The 15,871-nt window shown below is 50.1% G+C and overlaps 1 protein-coding gene and 1 non-coding gene across 4 annotated transcripts in view; both read left to right on the top strand.

The window, feature by feature from the left end:
• The window catches only part of TPCN1 (two pore segment channel 1), a 72,998-nt gene that overhangs the window by 8,892 nt on the left and 48,235 nt on the right, over positions 1-15,871 (top strand). The window lies entirely within an intron of this gene.
• On the top strand, positions 4,739-4,875 carry LOC117091291. The gene has a single exon (XR_004440384.1). It is a non-coding gene; the product is annotated as a U4 spliceosomal RNA (small nuclear RNA).

The raw sequence follows: 15,871 nt of genomic DNA, 5'->3' as shown, positions 1-15,871 counted from the left end.
TCACTCTGTGGTCCAGGCTGGAGTGCAGTGGCACCATCTCAGCTGACTGTAACCTCCACCTCCCAGGTTCAAGTGATCCTCCCACCTCAGCAGCTGGGATTACAGGCACGTGTCACCATGCCCAGCTAATTTTTGTATTTTCAGTAGAGAGAGGGTTTCACCATGTTGGCCAGGCTGGTCTCAAATTCCTGACCTCGAGTGATCTGCCCGCCTTGGCCTCCCAAAGCGCTGGGATTACAGGCATGAGCCACCATACCTGGACCATTTATCTTTGTATCACATAGTTCAATGCCCACAATATGCAGGTACTCAACAAATCGTGATCAGAATCAATGTACTTGGATTTCTGGGGCCTCACAGCTCATGGGAATGGCGGTGTGAGGACCTGAGTTAGAGGTGGGCAGCCTCCCTCCTGCTGCCTCTCCTCACCATTGCTTTGAGTCCCATTGCTCTCAGCATAGCTGAGTGTCCTGGTGGCTGCCATCATTGACCTTTGTCTTTGGTTGCTGTAAACCTTTGAAGTACTAAGGAGTTGGCAGAATGCAGATGCGGGCCATCCTCGGAGTTGGCAGTGACATGAACATGGGCTACTGGGAACGAAGCAAGCTTTCCAAGGCTGGGTCACCATCAAGCCTGGCCTTCGTTTTGGCCCAGCAGCTGCTGAGACCTTCTCGGCACTGTACCTCCACGCTCCATGTCTGCTTGGGCACCCCTAACAAAACACCATGGACTGGTGGCTTAAACGACAGAAATCTAATTTCTCATGGGTCTGGAGGCTGGAAGTCCAAGACCAAGGTGTCAGCAGGTTTGGTTTCTTGCGAGGCTTCTTTCCTTGGCTTGCAAATGGTTGCCTTCTTGCCGTGTCCCCACGTGATTGTCCCTGAGTCTGTGTGTCCTCTTCTGATAAGGACACCGGTCCTATTGGATTAGGGCTCATCCATATGACCTTGTTTTACCTTGATCACCTTTAAAGGCCCTTTCTCCAAACACAGTCACATTCTGAACTACTGGGGGTTAGGACTTCAGCCTATGAATTTGAGGGGGACACAGTTCAGGCCATCACACTCCTATCCCTTCTTCAGAGGCAGGGGTTGAGGAATCTGGTTGTGCTGCCTGTGACCTTTAACCCTATGTGAGGGCCTTATCCCTGTAGGAAACTGGAGGATTTGCGTTTTTCTCCTTATATGGGCAATTGTGGATTTAATCCAAGACTCAGACATCTTTGGGCTCTAAGCGTGGCTGCTGCAGTGCTAATGAATGACTCACAGGCAGCACGGTGTCAGGTTGATAAAGGAGGCAGGTATGAGCAGAGGTATTTAAAGCCTAGAAACTAGGAATAACCTTGAAAACAGTCAGCGGGGCCACTGTTAGAGCGGTTTAGAGACAGACCACAGTCCACACCGTGTGGCAGGCGGTGGTCTCACCCACCATATTCAGGGAATCAGGACGAGTCTGAACATAGTGAGCAGTCCAAGGAATTTCCCAGGGTACCTCTGGTCAGACTCAGCTCTGCCTTCTCCCTGCCTTTAAAGCCAGCCGCTGCCTAAGATGGGCTGGACCATGTGCCTTTTCTGAATGAAGGAAGGATTGGGCTCGGTGGGGCTGGCTGAGGTCTGAGCAGGATGCTCGGTCTCTGCTTTGGTGCCGGGTTGTTTATGGTTTTCAGGTGACAGGTCCTGCAGCTAAGGCCCAAGGTCACAGCGCAGAAAGCCTACCCTCTCCCTCCTTCATGTCAATGCCTGGTACACCATCAGGAGTTCACTAAGACCCAATGCAACCTCAGCAATGTGGAGGATCCCTGCCCCCTGGCAAGGGCCCCCATGTTGCACCCTGGTCCCCTTTTCAGGGTCTTCATGCAGCCAGGGTGAGTTGGCACCAGGCTCAATCAAGGTGGGCCAGAGCTGTTGGCCTCAGGGCCGCCGTAACCAGGAGGAGCTGGGAGAGATCCTCACCGGCTGGCACCAGAGGATAATCCACCCCGAGGCATGCACTCCATCACTGATATCTGTGCTGTGGCTCTGCCTCTGACCAGATGGCCCCAGCATACTTGCCAAAGAGTGAAGAAGCCCAAGGGGCTTGCACAGCTTTTGTCACTTGTAATTCCATGGTGGGTGGAGTGGTTGAGCTGAGTATAGTGCTTGGCTGCTCCAAGCCTCAGCCTGCTCATCTGTAGAATGTGACCATGATGGCATCCACCAGTAGAGTCGTTGCGGGGGATTGAGTGAGATTGTTGTGATCACATGGTCAGTGCTCAGCCAGTCATAGGCGTTGTTATCATGCCAGAGACTGGGCTTTCTTGGAATATCCTCCATGAGCATAGGTCCAGGCCATGATTCAGATCCTTCTTGCCTCACTCCTGGCACAGCAGGTGGCCCCTGCCGAGCTGGGACGCCTCCGTGTAGCAGCTGGAGACCAAGCAGCAATTTGATTTTCACAGGCTCCCACCGAGCTTGGGCATTTGGCTCCACTGGAGTCATTCCCCTGGCTTTTACAGGGCCTCGCCAAGGCAGAGCGCTGGGTGTCACCAGACCAGCAGTGGCGCCAATTAAAATGAGTAAGCATCCAGCATGCTGGGCAGGAACCTTGCAGCCGAGCCTTGGAGCTTTCACTTCCTCAGTCCTCCGCTTCTTCATTGGAGGGATCCTGTCTGTTGCCTTAGGCCCCCTGCCATGAGGTGCCATCTCTTCCCGTTCCCCTTTCCCCCCACACAAGATGCTGCCGCTCTAAATGGCAGTCGTGGCAGCTGGGTGCGGGCTGGAGCACCTGCCACGCTCCTCCCCGCTCGCCTTGGGGAGGGCTGAGTTCACGTTTGCTCTGAGAGCGCTTCATGAGCCAGAACCGTGAACTTCTCAGCTTCACCATCGGGGAGGGAATATGGGAGGGCTTAGATGGCTCACAGCAGCATGCCACTGGGGGCATCTGGTTGCAGTGCCCTCTGCGGGGAGGTTTCAAATGACAGCAAGGTAGCCCAGGAACAAACCTGGAGTGATATCAGTCTTGAGACAGCCCCCATGCTGCCTTCCTGCTCCAGGAGCCCCGGGCAGCTCTCCATTCTTGCCTTGGCTAGAGTGAATCCTCTGGTTCAGGCATCCTCTGACTGTCACCCTTCTCCCCGCAGGCAGGTATGCCTGGGGAGGGTATGTGCCTGGGTCAGAGTATGTGCAGTCATAATCATGGCCTGTGGGTGTTGAGCCCTCGCTGTGTGTCAGGCGGTATCCAAAGCACTTTTTTTTTTTTTTTTTTTTTTTCTTTTTTTTGAGATGGAGTCTCGCTCTGTCACCCAGCCTGGAGTGCAGTGGTGCAATCTCGGCTCACTGCAAGCTCCGCTTCCTGGGTTCACGCCATTCTCCTGCCTCAGCCTCCTGAGTAACTGGGACTACAGGCGCCCGCCACCACACCTGGCTTATTTTTTGTGTTTTTTTTTAGTAGAGATGGGGTTTCACCGTGTTAGCCAGGATGGTCTCGATCTCGTGACCTTGTGATCTGCCTGCCTCGACTTCCCAAAGTGCTGGGATTACAGATGTGAGCCACTGCGCCCGGCCCCAAAGCACTTTTGTGTTGCTGTCTATCATTTGGTCCTCCTTCACAGCAGATTTGGGAGGCCATTACTTTCAAGATCATCGTAGAGAAGAGGAAACGGAGGCTCTCAGAGTTTGAAACTTACCCAAGGTCACGAAGCCACTTTGACTTCCTTTGAACCCATGTCTACTGACTCCAGAACTAGTCTCTTACCTAATATGCCCCCCACCGTGAGGTAGAGCTCTGTGGAAGAGGTAGCATTTTAGGCTGAATCTCTTTCTTTCCCAAAAGGAAGTTGGTTTCTATCTTTATCCTTTTTTTAAATTAAACTTTTATTTCCTCCAAGGCAATTATTCTAAATGGAGTGCCATACCTGGAACTCCCTTTCATATTGTAAAAATAGCACAACCGATGGTGTTTCATTGTGAAGCTGTGTTGGATCATCCCAGAGAAGCTCCGAGACAGGGGAAGTGAACACCACACCACAGAGGACAGCCATGCTTTCACCATCTGGGGATACTAGGCTTTTCCGCAATGCATGCCTTTCCCGGATTCTTCCTCTGCATAGAGACATTTGGCTGCTTTTTCCATCATGGTGGTTAGAACAAGAAAATTTGGGCGGAAAATGGGAGTTCTCAGGAGTCAAGATTTGGGCCTGGGAGAGGAAGGATGAGGAGGAGGAGTTTGGAGTGGGGCATGAAGGTAAACTCCCAAGGCCAGGTGGGCTTGCTGAGGGCAGTGACCCCTTGAGGCTGTTGACTCCCAGTGGCAGGTGACCCCATATCCGGACCTGCCTGGTAGAAGTCCCTGGACTGCGCCAGATAACCAAATTGGAGCCACTGGTGCTTGTGTTGCCTTTTGTACTGGATACCCCTTATACCTTGTTTACTTTTTGTTGGAGATATTTATCTCCTTGTAAAAAGTGCAGTTCTTTCCCTACCCCAGTCATGAGGCTGTGGCTCAGAGGAAGTATAAGGTCGTAGCATAAAATCTGAGAGCTGGGCCGCCATGTGGCCTGCCGGGCCATGGGCCTGCTGGGTGTCTCTGAAGGGACACTGTGACTTACTCTGGCTGATTGCTGTCGTATAGGATCACAGGCTGATTGCTAGCACATTTGCCAGTTTTTCAAAAGAAATTAGAACCTATATTTTTAATCAAAAGTCTTTTGATTCGTAAATAGTGGCAACAAATTCACATATGTCTTCAAAGTAGCCAGCCAAGCTTTGCGCAGTGGCAGTATCGTAGCCAATGAGGTTTGTCCGAGGCGCGATTATTGCTAATTGAAAACTTTTCCCAATACCCCGCCATGACGACTTGAAATACAGTCGGCATTGGCAATTTTTGAAAAAAAAAAAAAAAAAAACAAAGTAGCCAGCTGAGTGAAATCTGGTCAGTAGGCTGCTCCTGCTCTCTCTGACGTGGAACATACCGATTCACCCTTTGTTTTCTGTTCAGAGAAGACTACTTCAAATTAAGGAAAAGAGTACAAAACCAAGCAACAAACTCTCCATGGCCCCTGAGGTTATCTTCCTCTTCCAGTGGCTTCCAGTGGGAATCAGAACAGGTCAGGCAGTCTCCTCTTTGCCACTAAATGCTTTACCCAAAGAAAGACCAGATTTCATTTGACTTTGGAATCAAAGCTGGGGCTGGAGGGTGGAGGTGTCAAGCCAGGCCAGGCAAAGGGAGATCTGAAGCCAGGGCAGGTGGGCGCATCTCCCAGGAAACCCTGCATCATTCTTTCCTGGTGATTCTTCTTTGTTATGGTTCACATGAGTCTAGAGAGTGCTCATTCTACATTCTTCCTTCTTATCTTCATCCTACGCCATTTTGGACCCCTACCTTTTTTTAAAAGTGATTTGATTCGGGCTGTGACCTTTTTTTTTTTTTTTTTTTGAGACAGATCCTCTCTCTGTCACCCAGGCTGGAGTGCAGCGGCGCAATCTTGGCTCACTGCAAGCTCCACCTCTCGGGTTCACGCCATTCTCTTGCCTCAGCCTCCCGAGTAGCTGGGACTACAGGCGCCTGCCCGTGGTAAAAAATTACCATGCCCTGCTAATTTTTTTGTATTTTTAGTAGAGATGGGGTTTCACTGTGTTAGCCAGGATGGTCTTGATCTCCTGACTTTGTGATCCACCCGCCTCGGCCTCCCAAAGTGCCGGGATTATAGGTGTGAGCCACCACCCCTGGCCGGCTATCACCTTTTTTTGTTGTTGTTAGGTTTGACTTTGAGATGTATAATAAAGATTCACGTGAGCGTTCGAAGTTTTTTTAAAAAAGTAGTGGTTTAAAAAAAAAAGGAAAAATAGTGGTTTAATAGCTAATCTTCTTTTTTCTCTAAATTGTCACTTCCTTGTCAACTGAAAAACTAAGTCGAGTTATTAAAATGGCCGTACATTTAGGACTTAGAACAGCTGCCCTGGAAGTTAGAAGAAGTGCGTCAAATGTAGTTACAGCTTGGTCTGGTTGGCAGTGAGATGAGTATAGAACATGCTGCTTTTGTGGTGTATAACTCTAGAAGGGTTTAGGGGAGGTGGGCATGGCTTCCCAAGAAGGTGGAAGACGGGGGCAGGAGGAGATGGCGTGGGTCTGCGTGGTGAGGAGTTGGGGTAGCATCCAGATTGGCTTTAGAGATTGGATTAAGCTTGAGTGTGCTGAGGGTCTAAGGAGATAAACAGGAAGTGAAAGACTCTGCCAGAAGAAAGGAACAGGGGAGGAAAGGTGTACCTGTGCTGGAGTGGGTGGCACCTGAGTCAGAGGGTTGGGGAGAAAGGTTGGATCCAAATCTTGAGGGTCTCCTTGCCTGCACTCCTAGAGCCATACTGAAGAGGAGCTGGACCTTGCTCCTGGGGTGGTGGAAAAGCCCCAGGGCACTTTAAGCAGGGGAATGACCACTGTTTTTCAGGAGAGTGTCTGAAAATTTATTCGTGCTGCCCTGCCAAGAGCAGTTGGCAATGACGGCAAGACCAGGCAGTGTGGAGGTGGCCCAGGGACACGGGGTACCCGTTGTGTTTTTGCCTGAACAGTGTTTTAAGAGGCAGCGTAACCAAATAGTTGCTATGCAGATACAGCTTGGCATCTGAGCCTGCATGCCCAAGCGCCCCATGTTTGTTACCTGCTTGGTGCCTGTAGGCATTTGAGTTTGTAGCCCCTGGTTGACTTCTGACGGTACAGCCCTTTGGCTGGAGACCACGCAGCTCAGCCAGGGGAGTAGCAGAAGATCAACTATGGACAGGTGTGACTTAGGAATAGGTGGGAGTTTAGGGTGCTGGGGAGAGGTACTGAACATCCCAGGGAGAGGAAATGGCATAGACTGAAGTAAGGAGGGGGTTGCAGTGAGTCGAGATTGCCACTGCACTCCAGCCTGCCTGGTGACAGAGCAAGACCTTGTCTCAAAAAAAAAAAAAAAATAGGAACTCTTCTGAGACTCTCACCCTGGACAGGGCCAGAGATTAGCATGCTGGGGGCAGATTGGATTTGGGGTGTGGTTACATGAACTCTGGGGTCAGACCCACTGAGTTTGATTCCAGCCCTGCCTTCTCCTGCTGGGACTTTGGGCAGATGATGTAACCTCTCTAATCTTTGATTTCCTCATCTGTAAAATGACACTAATATTAGTGTTACCTTTTAAGACTGCTCTAAGGTTTATACAAGATAGCATGCCTCACACAACTAGCACAGTGCCTGGCTTATACCAGAATAAGCATTGGGTGGATGTCAGCCCTTATAATTAGGAACGGGGTCAGAGCAGGCATATCTGTTTTATGGAGTGCTTAAAATGCCGATGGCAGAAGTTTGGACCTGGTTGAGTTGGGCATGGGAGCTGCTAAATGTGTTTGGGCCAGAAAGTACCTGATGACAGAGCATCATCCTGCTGACATCTTGCCCCCTCAGGATGCTGTCTCTAGCCGCTTTGATAAACCCTGAGCTTAGAAACCCTGGGGTGGGTCAGCCCTGAATAAGGGTTACTTTTCCCCCTGGAGATTGGGAGATAGATGGAGAGGAAACTGCCAGGCTGTTCTGCAGTAGTAGGAGCCAGACTTGGCATTTTTCTCTCTGTGTCTGTCTCTCTGACCAGTCACTGAACTTCCCCAGGTCCTGGAAGCTCAGCTCAGTTCCTACTTCTTTTTTTGTTTTTTCTTGAGTCAGAGTCTTGCTTTGTTGCCCAGGCTGCAGCGCAGTGGCACAGTCTCGGCTCACGGCAACCTCCGCCTCCCGGGTTGAAGCAATTCTAGTGCCCCAACCTCCCCAGTAGCTGGGATTACAGGTGTACACCACCACACCCTGTTAATTTTTTTGTATTTTTTAGTAGAGGCAGGGTTTCACCACATTGGCCAGGCTGATCTCAAACTCCTGACCTCAAGTGATCTGCCCGCCTCGGCCTCCCAAGGTGCTGGGATTATAAGCATGAGCCACCATGCCTGGCCAGTCCTTACTTCTTAAAATGCACTCAGGAAGCATCTGGACAATGCTGAACAGATGAGGACTTCCACAGGCTCACCTGGCCTGGGGCCCGGCCCAGGAGGGTGCTCTTTGATGAGAAACATCCCAGCGGTATTGGGCACGGAGGAAGCAACTAGTGAAAGAAAAGCAGGGCTGATGGGAGGAAGGTGTTTGACTGTGCCCAGCCCTGTCACACGTCTCCCACTTTGCCCTTCCTAATCCCACCACACCCAGCTCTTAGGATCAGAAAGTACGTTGAAGTTCCAGGGCCACTCTCCTGAATAAAAAAGATGTGGCTGTTTCTGGCAGGTAAGTTCCTGCTTTGTTCCAGTGCACTGACACATTCTCCTGAACAACCCGTCTGCTCAGGAAGTTCTTAGTCTGTTCAGACAGGCAGCCTACCTCTCATTCTATCATCCTCCTTCACGATAAAGCCCTGATGTTCTGCCTTTCCCACTTAGTGGAGAAACGTGTCCTCATAGCCACACTTCTGGTATTGAGGAATTGGCATCTTGGAATACAGCTTGGGTATTTGGATGACAAATTATTAAAAATATTCTGATCTCTTTGCCCACATATTTTAGCTGTAGAAGCAAGCAGAGAGCATCATATTACTCCAGCAGCAGTGCCACTTTTTTTCCCTTAAAAAACATGATTTAGGGGTTCGGGGAACCTCCTAGTTTTGGTGGCTTCCTGCTTCAGTGGCATTTGGAAGACTTGCAGATATCTAGACTTGCAGATAGGTCCTATGAGTGCCACGTGGGTGTGGCCCCTGCCTGGCGGCAATCTAGTAGCTGTATATTAGAGTGTCCTTTTTTGCTACCTTAAATGACCAAGTCTTCCCCAGAGCCATTTGTGCTATCTCTTGCTATCCACCTGCCTCGGCCTCCCAAAGTGCTGAGATTACAGGCATGCGCCACCACACCTGGCCCTTCCTGTTTTCTTTAGCTGAAGGCCTTTAGAGCCTTCCCTAACCCTTGAGAATAGTGGTTGTGTTTCCACAGCCTCTCCTTCTCCATGTATGCTGTTTACACCTCATTCTCTGCTCTTCACTGCACAGAGACCCACTCGCTTCCCAACACTGGGATGTAGTCAATTTGATGATTGAATCAGAGTTTGCTTTGTGCCATGATGGATTGTGAGAAAATGGAGTTTTGATGAATTAGGTAATTTAAAATATGAGTGGGAGCCAGGCGAGTGGTTCACCCTGTAATCCTAGCACTTTGGGAGACCAAGGCAAGAGGATCTCTTGAGGCCAGGAATTTGAGACCAGCTTGGACAACATAGTGAGACCCCATCTCTACAAAGAAGTGAAAAAAATGAGCCAGGTGTGGTGGTGCACACCTGTAGTCTCAGCTACTTGAGAGGCTGAGGCATGAGGATTGCTTGAGCCCAGGAGTCTGAGGCTGCAGTGAGCCATGATCACACTACTGCACTCCAACCTGGGCAACAGAGTAAGACTCTATCTCTAGAAATACATATATACATATATATTTCAAAATACAATATAGGTGGGAGGGCTAGGTTTGGCAAATAATCCTTTCATAGTGTGAATCATAGCCACTCTGTTTATCCAGCATCAAGCAGGGTTTTGGGAATCTTGGTCCCCCCAGTTAGGGCTTACCCGGTTTATGAGTTTCTTTCGTATGTCTCGCTGATGCCTGTTTGAGATGACTAGGCAGGGCAGGGCAGGAAGGTAGAGGCCTAACCTGGTGTAATGCCTGGGTGTTAATGGCTGTTGTTTTAGGTGCTGATGTTTTACACAACTGTGCCTCTTTCTGGTAATACAAGTTTTGCAAAGGCAGGGACCTTTGGGCACATACTCTGGGCACAATAATAGAAGTTGCATATCTGGGAGTGAGTCACTGGTTTCCAAAAACATCCAGGGTCCCAGGTGATTGTCACAGCTAAACCAGCCCCTGGAGCCATTACGGGGTGACAAGGAGATTCATTCACATGTGATCAGATCAGAAGTAGCCCAGCAGGGCATGGCATTGCTGCCCTAGGAACAGCCTGCTTTTTGGATGTTTAGGTCTCTGCTTCCAGCTTTGAACTCCCCAGGAGCCCACACATGTCCTGTAATAGCCATATTAGCCCCGGGTGCTCAATCCCCACCTTCCTTCCCTCTGAGCTTCCCCGTCGCCTCCCTACCATTTGTAGACTGTCCATCTCTCTTTTTTATCTCTTTTTTTGTTAGATTGGGATTTTATTATTTTTTTCCTAATTCTTTCAGCACTTGCTGAAAACCAGCTTGGGCAGAGCAACCTGTGCTCAGTGCTGGCTAATGACTTGGAGCTGCTCCAAGCTGCCGGCTGCGCTGCCTTTCACTTGTGGGTGGTCGTCGACAAGCGTGATGTCTTCTCTCTGTGACTCTCGAGGGGCCTGTCTTCTTGCAGGCTCGGCTGTTCACACTTGGCTGGCCTGCCTGGTTGTTTGGAATTGCAGTTTTTACTGCACAGCCTGGAGCCAGTCTGGTAGCTTCAACAGGGCACAGATTTTATGAGTGCTAAAGTCCACTCAGCCTCCAGCCTAGCTGGCCCATTTGATTTTGTTGCATGTTGTTTTTCTCTATTTCATCATGGAGACTAGACACCGTCCAGAGTGTATGGAGACACAGAAGTCTAGAAATGGAAGTGGCTCGGGAGATTCTTAGACTGTGATGAATGTGTGTCTGCTGAGGAGTGATGGTACCTGCTGGTGTCTACAACAGTTGAACATTTTCTGAGTGTCGCTCAGTCGACTGCAAAGGATGGGGTTGAATTTCTGGCATCATCTCTTGATAGCTGAACATCCTTGAATGAGGAGCTAAGCTTATTTTTTCCTAAGTTGCAGTTTCTTCATCTGTCAAATCAGTATATGAATGTCTGTAGTCAGAGTCTCAGCCCATGAGTAGGTAATTGAAGGACTTTCTGCACTGAGGATGTGAACCTTTCCTCCGTTCTCACCTTCTTGTGGTTCCTCTTAAGGGATGTGAGTTGGTAATTTGCATATTCTTAAGTGTTGTAGCAGTCGAGGGATGGTAGTTAACTTCCTTGACTACCATTCCTGTTGTGTTGCAGGGAGAATTAATTAAAAATCAAGCAGCTCTATCTCCTGCTCATTCTTTTCTTTTCTTTCTTTTTTTTTTTTTTTGGAGACAGAATCTCACTCTCGCCCAGACTGGAGTGCAGAGGCACAATTTTGGCTCACTGCAACCTCGGCTTCCCAGGTTCAAGCAATTCTCCTGCCTCAGCCTCCCGAGTAGCTGGGATTACAGGCATCTGCCATCATGCCCGGCTAATTTTTGTATTTTTGTAGAGATGGGGTTTCACCATGTTGGCCAGGCTGGTCTTGAACTTCTGACCTCAGGTGATCCGCCCACCTCAGCCTCCCAAAGTGCTGGGATTACAGGCGTGAGCCACTGCCCCGGCCACTCCTGCTCATTCTTTAGGGTGGCTTCTTGATTTCCATTGTATTTTCCTTTATTCACAATGCTTCTTTGGGGCTGCCTTCCCCACCGACAGAAAGGTAAACTGAAGCAAAAGGAAGGGAAGGCTAAAAGCAGTGCCTGGCCACTGACTGCATAGGAATTTGGGGTCCTGAAGAAGTGGCAGGCCTAGGCCATCAAGCTCTCTGTGGGATGTAGCTATCCCCCAGCTGTCACTTCCCCAAGGTGCCCGTGCCTCATGGTCGCCTCACCCCTTGTTGCTCTTCTTCTGAACAAAGCTGCCTGCAGCAGCAGCAGATCCAGGTGCTGGGGTGTGGCCAGTGTTCATGGAAGCCGGGGCCAGCCAGCCTGCAGGTGTTTCTGGTTAAGGGCTAGAGCGGACGTTTGATCTGTGCTGAGTGGATGCCATCAGCTGACACATCAGTGGCCTTCATGCAGCTTGAGTCTCAAGCCAAACTTGTTCTTCCGAGCACTGGCTTTCTGCTGACCTCTTGCAGGGGAACCAGAGAGCACCAGTACACGGTGAAAAATGCCTTTAATCTCCATCTACTCTTCTCCGGCTCCCTTCCCTGTCCCTGGGTGTTTCACAATTAGCATTTCAGATGCTTCCAAGTGAATATGGAACAGATGTTCGCACAGGTGCTGTACTTTTCCCTGGGTAAACAGTGGCATTTGCGTGCCTCTGCGTATGTGTGTGTGTGTGTGTGTGTGTGTGTGTATGTGACAGCAGGAAGCGTAGGGCCTTTACAAATGTTTTTTAAAGCATCTGAAACACTTTATACATGACAGGTACTCAATAAATACTTAGTGAGTGAGTGAGGAAGGCCCTTTGTTTCATAATAAACTCAGTGGCACGGGAGCAGGAAGTACAATTCCAAGTTGGGTCTTGAAATTCATGGACTAAAGAAGAAGCCATGTCCTGCCTCACCAAGAAATTACCCATGGACATCTGGCAAACCGTGGGGCATGCCGTAGGGACAAGACATAGTTCTCCATCTCAGGAAGGAGGATTAGACAGTAAAAATGACCGTGGCGGCCCCTGGCCATTTAATCAGCCTCATGGACACTAGCTGGCCATGGCTCCGCTGGGCAAAGGAACTTGCGGTTTTGCCTGTGCAGAATGTTTGCAGATGGGTTAGGGAGTTAGCCAGGACTGACCTCTTTGGTTGTGTCTTTCCAAGTAGCACACCCGGTCAGGTTGCTCCACACTGTTAGTCCCCAGTGGCTCAAGTCCAGGCCCTCAGCCTGGCTTTCCACCTGGCCTATACCCCGAGCCTTATAGAAATAGTGGAGGGAAAGGCAAGGGCTTGGCTGCCCGTCGTTTCCTCCCTCTGTGACCTTGGGCAAGTCACTCAGCTTCTCTGGGCCTTACTTTCCCCCTCTGTAAACTGGGGATAATAATCAAGTCTTGTTTGTAGGGCCTTTGTACGCTTAGAATAATTAATTAACGTAAAGCCTTTACCGGGTCTGGTGTGTAGTAAGTACTGAGTGCGAGCCGCGGCTGTTACCATTGTCCACTGCATCATCCTGGTCACTGGTCTCTGGCATTTTAAGCTTCAGAATTACGGAACCCTCTGCAGTTTCCCAGACGTGCCCTGCTGTTCAAGTCTCTGTGCTCTCTGAATGACCATCCTTGTTTCTGGAATGTGCCACTCACCCCATCCTTGTCCACCCTGTGAACCTCTTCATCCCTCATCCTTGAAATGCCAGCCCTGGCATCCCCTGAGTTCCTCCCTGCCACTGGCCACCAGCGCCCACAGAGGGCCCTTGTCATCCCAGCCTGTTTTAGATCTCAGTGCACCAGAGTCACGATCCTTCTTCACCCACTGATGGAGAGTTCCATGAGGGCGAGGGCCATGGTTTCACCTTTTCTAATCCAGCACCTAGCACAATGCCTGGTATACAGTAAGTGCTGAATAAATGTCTCCTCAAATTAAACCACATGTGTTTGTATATAGGCGGTCAGCCTTTTAAAACTACATCTGGCTGGGCACAGTGCCTCACACCTGTAATCCCAGCATTTTGGGAGGCTGAGGTGGGTGGATCACTTGATGTCAGGAGTTCAAGACCAGTCTGGCCAACATGGTGAAACCCCATCTCTACTAAAAATACAAAAATTAGCTGGGCATGATGGTAGGCACCTGTAGTCCCAGCTACCCGGGAGACTGAGGCACGAGAATCACTTGAACCTGGGAGATGGAGGTTGCAGTGAGCCGAGATCGTGCAATTGCACTCTAGCCTGGGCGACAGAGCAGGACTGTGTCTCAAAAAAAAAAAAAGAAAACTACTACATCCTCCCTTTTTCTCTGCAAAATTACCATGTGATTTATTAAGACTAGAAGCTGGGCACAGACTCATGCCTGTAACCCCACTCCATGGGAAAGAGTGGCTCATCCCTATAATCCCAGCACTTTGGGAGGCCGAGGTGGGCGGGTCACATGACGTCAGGATTTCAAGACCAGCCTGGCCAATTTTGTGAAACCATGTCTCTACTAAAAATACAAAAAATTAGCTGGGTGTGGTGGCGGGTGCCTGTAATCCCAGCTACTCAGGAGGCTGAGGCAGGAGAATCACTTGAGTTTGAGAGGCGGAGGTTGCAGTGAGCCGAGATTGTGCCACTGCACTCCAGCCTGAGCAACAAGAGTGAGACTCCAACTCAAAAAAAAAAAAAAAAAGATTAGAAAAAAAGATTAGAAAGGTGTTCTCTCGAGGCAATGTTTGCAACCTTAGGATGTCTGCTGTGAGTTTCTCATGTGGACAGTTAGGAAGTGAGCATCTCAGGCTGCAGTCACTGCCCCCAGTGATTTTGATGTGCTCATTTCCCAGCCCCTCTCCCTGCCTACGTTCTTCCCTGTCCCCCAACTCCCAAGAGCCTGTTTCTGATCTGCACCCCTCCTGCCTTTCCACGTCTTTCGCACTCCATTTATAGAATTGCTCTCCGCTTCCTTGCCCCATCCCCTGCCAGTTCCAGGCTCCCTGGGCCTGACCTCATGGATGACAGTGAATCCCTCTGGACTTGGCCACTTAGGTCTCTGTCAGGTGGCCGGAAACAGAGACTTTCACACCAGAGTCCCTCCATCTAGAACAGAGCTTGACCCACGGTACTGCCCCGTTGAGCCTTTCTTTTTTCCTTTTCTCCTTTGGCTTAAGCCTTTGGCAGGACAGATTTTGGGCTGGAGGCCAGCAATTCAACTGGGAGGGCTCCATGCCAGTTCTTGCCTTTCTGGAGGTCAGTGTATTTGCCCAGGACTCTGCTTGGGTTTGGAGCTTTTACTAACATGTGTCGATAATGCGGGTCCACCTTCTACACCATCTTGCAACCAATCATCAGAGAGAGAAGGCCTGAGCAGGGGGATGTGCATTTTGCTTTCTTTCGGCGTAGCATCTCATGCTAGATTTTCATCTGGGGGCCTTTGAAGAGCCAGCCGGCACAGAAGCACGGTGGCGACGCTGTGCCCGGAAAACTCATCAGTGTCACTCTGGTTTATTTTCCTCTTCTCTTTGAGCTCTTTCCCATGGAGTGGGGCTCTCAGTGACAACTGGCAAGCGGCGGGGCGGTTGCTCGTTGTCATTCTGGTAGGCACTGGGTTTCTGAAGGGCTCCAAGTGCTTTGTGGGTATTCGCATTTGTTTCTGTGATGCCTAGAGCACGGTTGGCACCGGTCCCAGTTTCTGGATGAAGAAACTGAGGCTCTGGGGATTAAGATCATGAACTAGGGGTAGGGGAGGCGGCATAGCTGGAGTGAACTTGGGTGTCCAGGGTTCCGTTTTGTCTCGTAGATGGTGTGTGAGGGTGTGTGTGTGTGTGCATTCGAGAATGTGTGAGGTTGTGTGTGTTTAAGAAAATGAGAATGAGGCTGGGCACAGTGGCTCATGCCTGTATTCCCAACACTCTGGGAGGCTGAGCTGGGTGGATGAATTGAGCCCAGGAGTTCAAGACCAGGCTGGGGAACATGGTGATGAAACCCTGTCTTTACCAAAAAATACAAAAAATTAGCTGGGCATGGTGATGCATGCCTGTAGTCCCAGCTACTTGGGAGGCTGAGGTGGGAGGACTGCTTGAACCCAGGAGGTAAAGGCTGCAGTGAGCCATGATTGCACCACTGCACTCCAACCAGGGCAACAGAGTGAGACCCTGTCTCCAAAAAGAAGAAAGAAAATGAGACTGAAAAGGAGAGAGGTTAGATACTGAGGTAGGCCCCTCAGTATCACCCTTCCCGAGAACAGTCATTCTCTGCTTTTCCTGATCAGAGCTTCCTCCCAGGAGGGGCCCTTTATCCAAAGCAATCTCTGGCCCAGGCACCCAAGAAAGGCCCCAGTGGTTTACACAGCCCAGGCTGCCCCCTGCGCTTGCTGGGTGGGAGGTGGGTCGTGGAAGCCTTCCCCTCCTGCCCACTCTTTCTTGCTCCTCCCCAGTGCATCTTTATGGCCGGCACATGGAAACTGTTTCTATTTATCCCGCACCACCAGGAAGCTGCTGCATGCT

The sequence above is a fragment of the Trachypithecus francoisi genome, unplaced genomic scaffold, assembly GCF_009764315.1.
Source record: "Trachypithecus francoisi isolate TF-2019V2 unplaced genomic scaffold, Tfra_2.0 Lachesis_group11, whole genome shotgun sequence".
NCBI lineage: Eukaryota > Metazoa > Chordata > Mammalia > Primates > Cercopithecidae > Trachypithecus > Trachypithecus francoisi.
The sequence above is the reverse complement of the archived record's forward strand: the minus strand, read 5'-3'. Positions and strand labels throughout refer to the sequence as shown.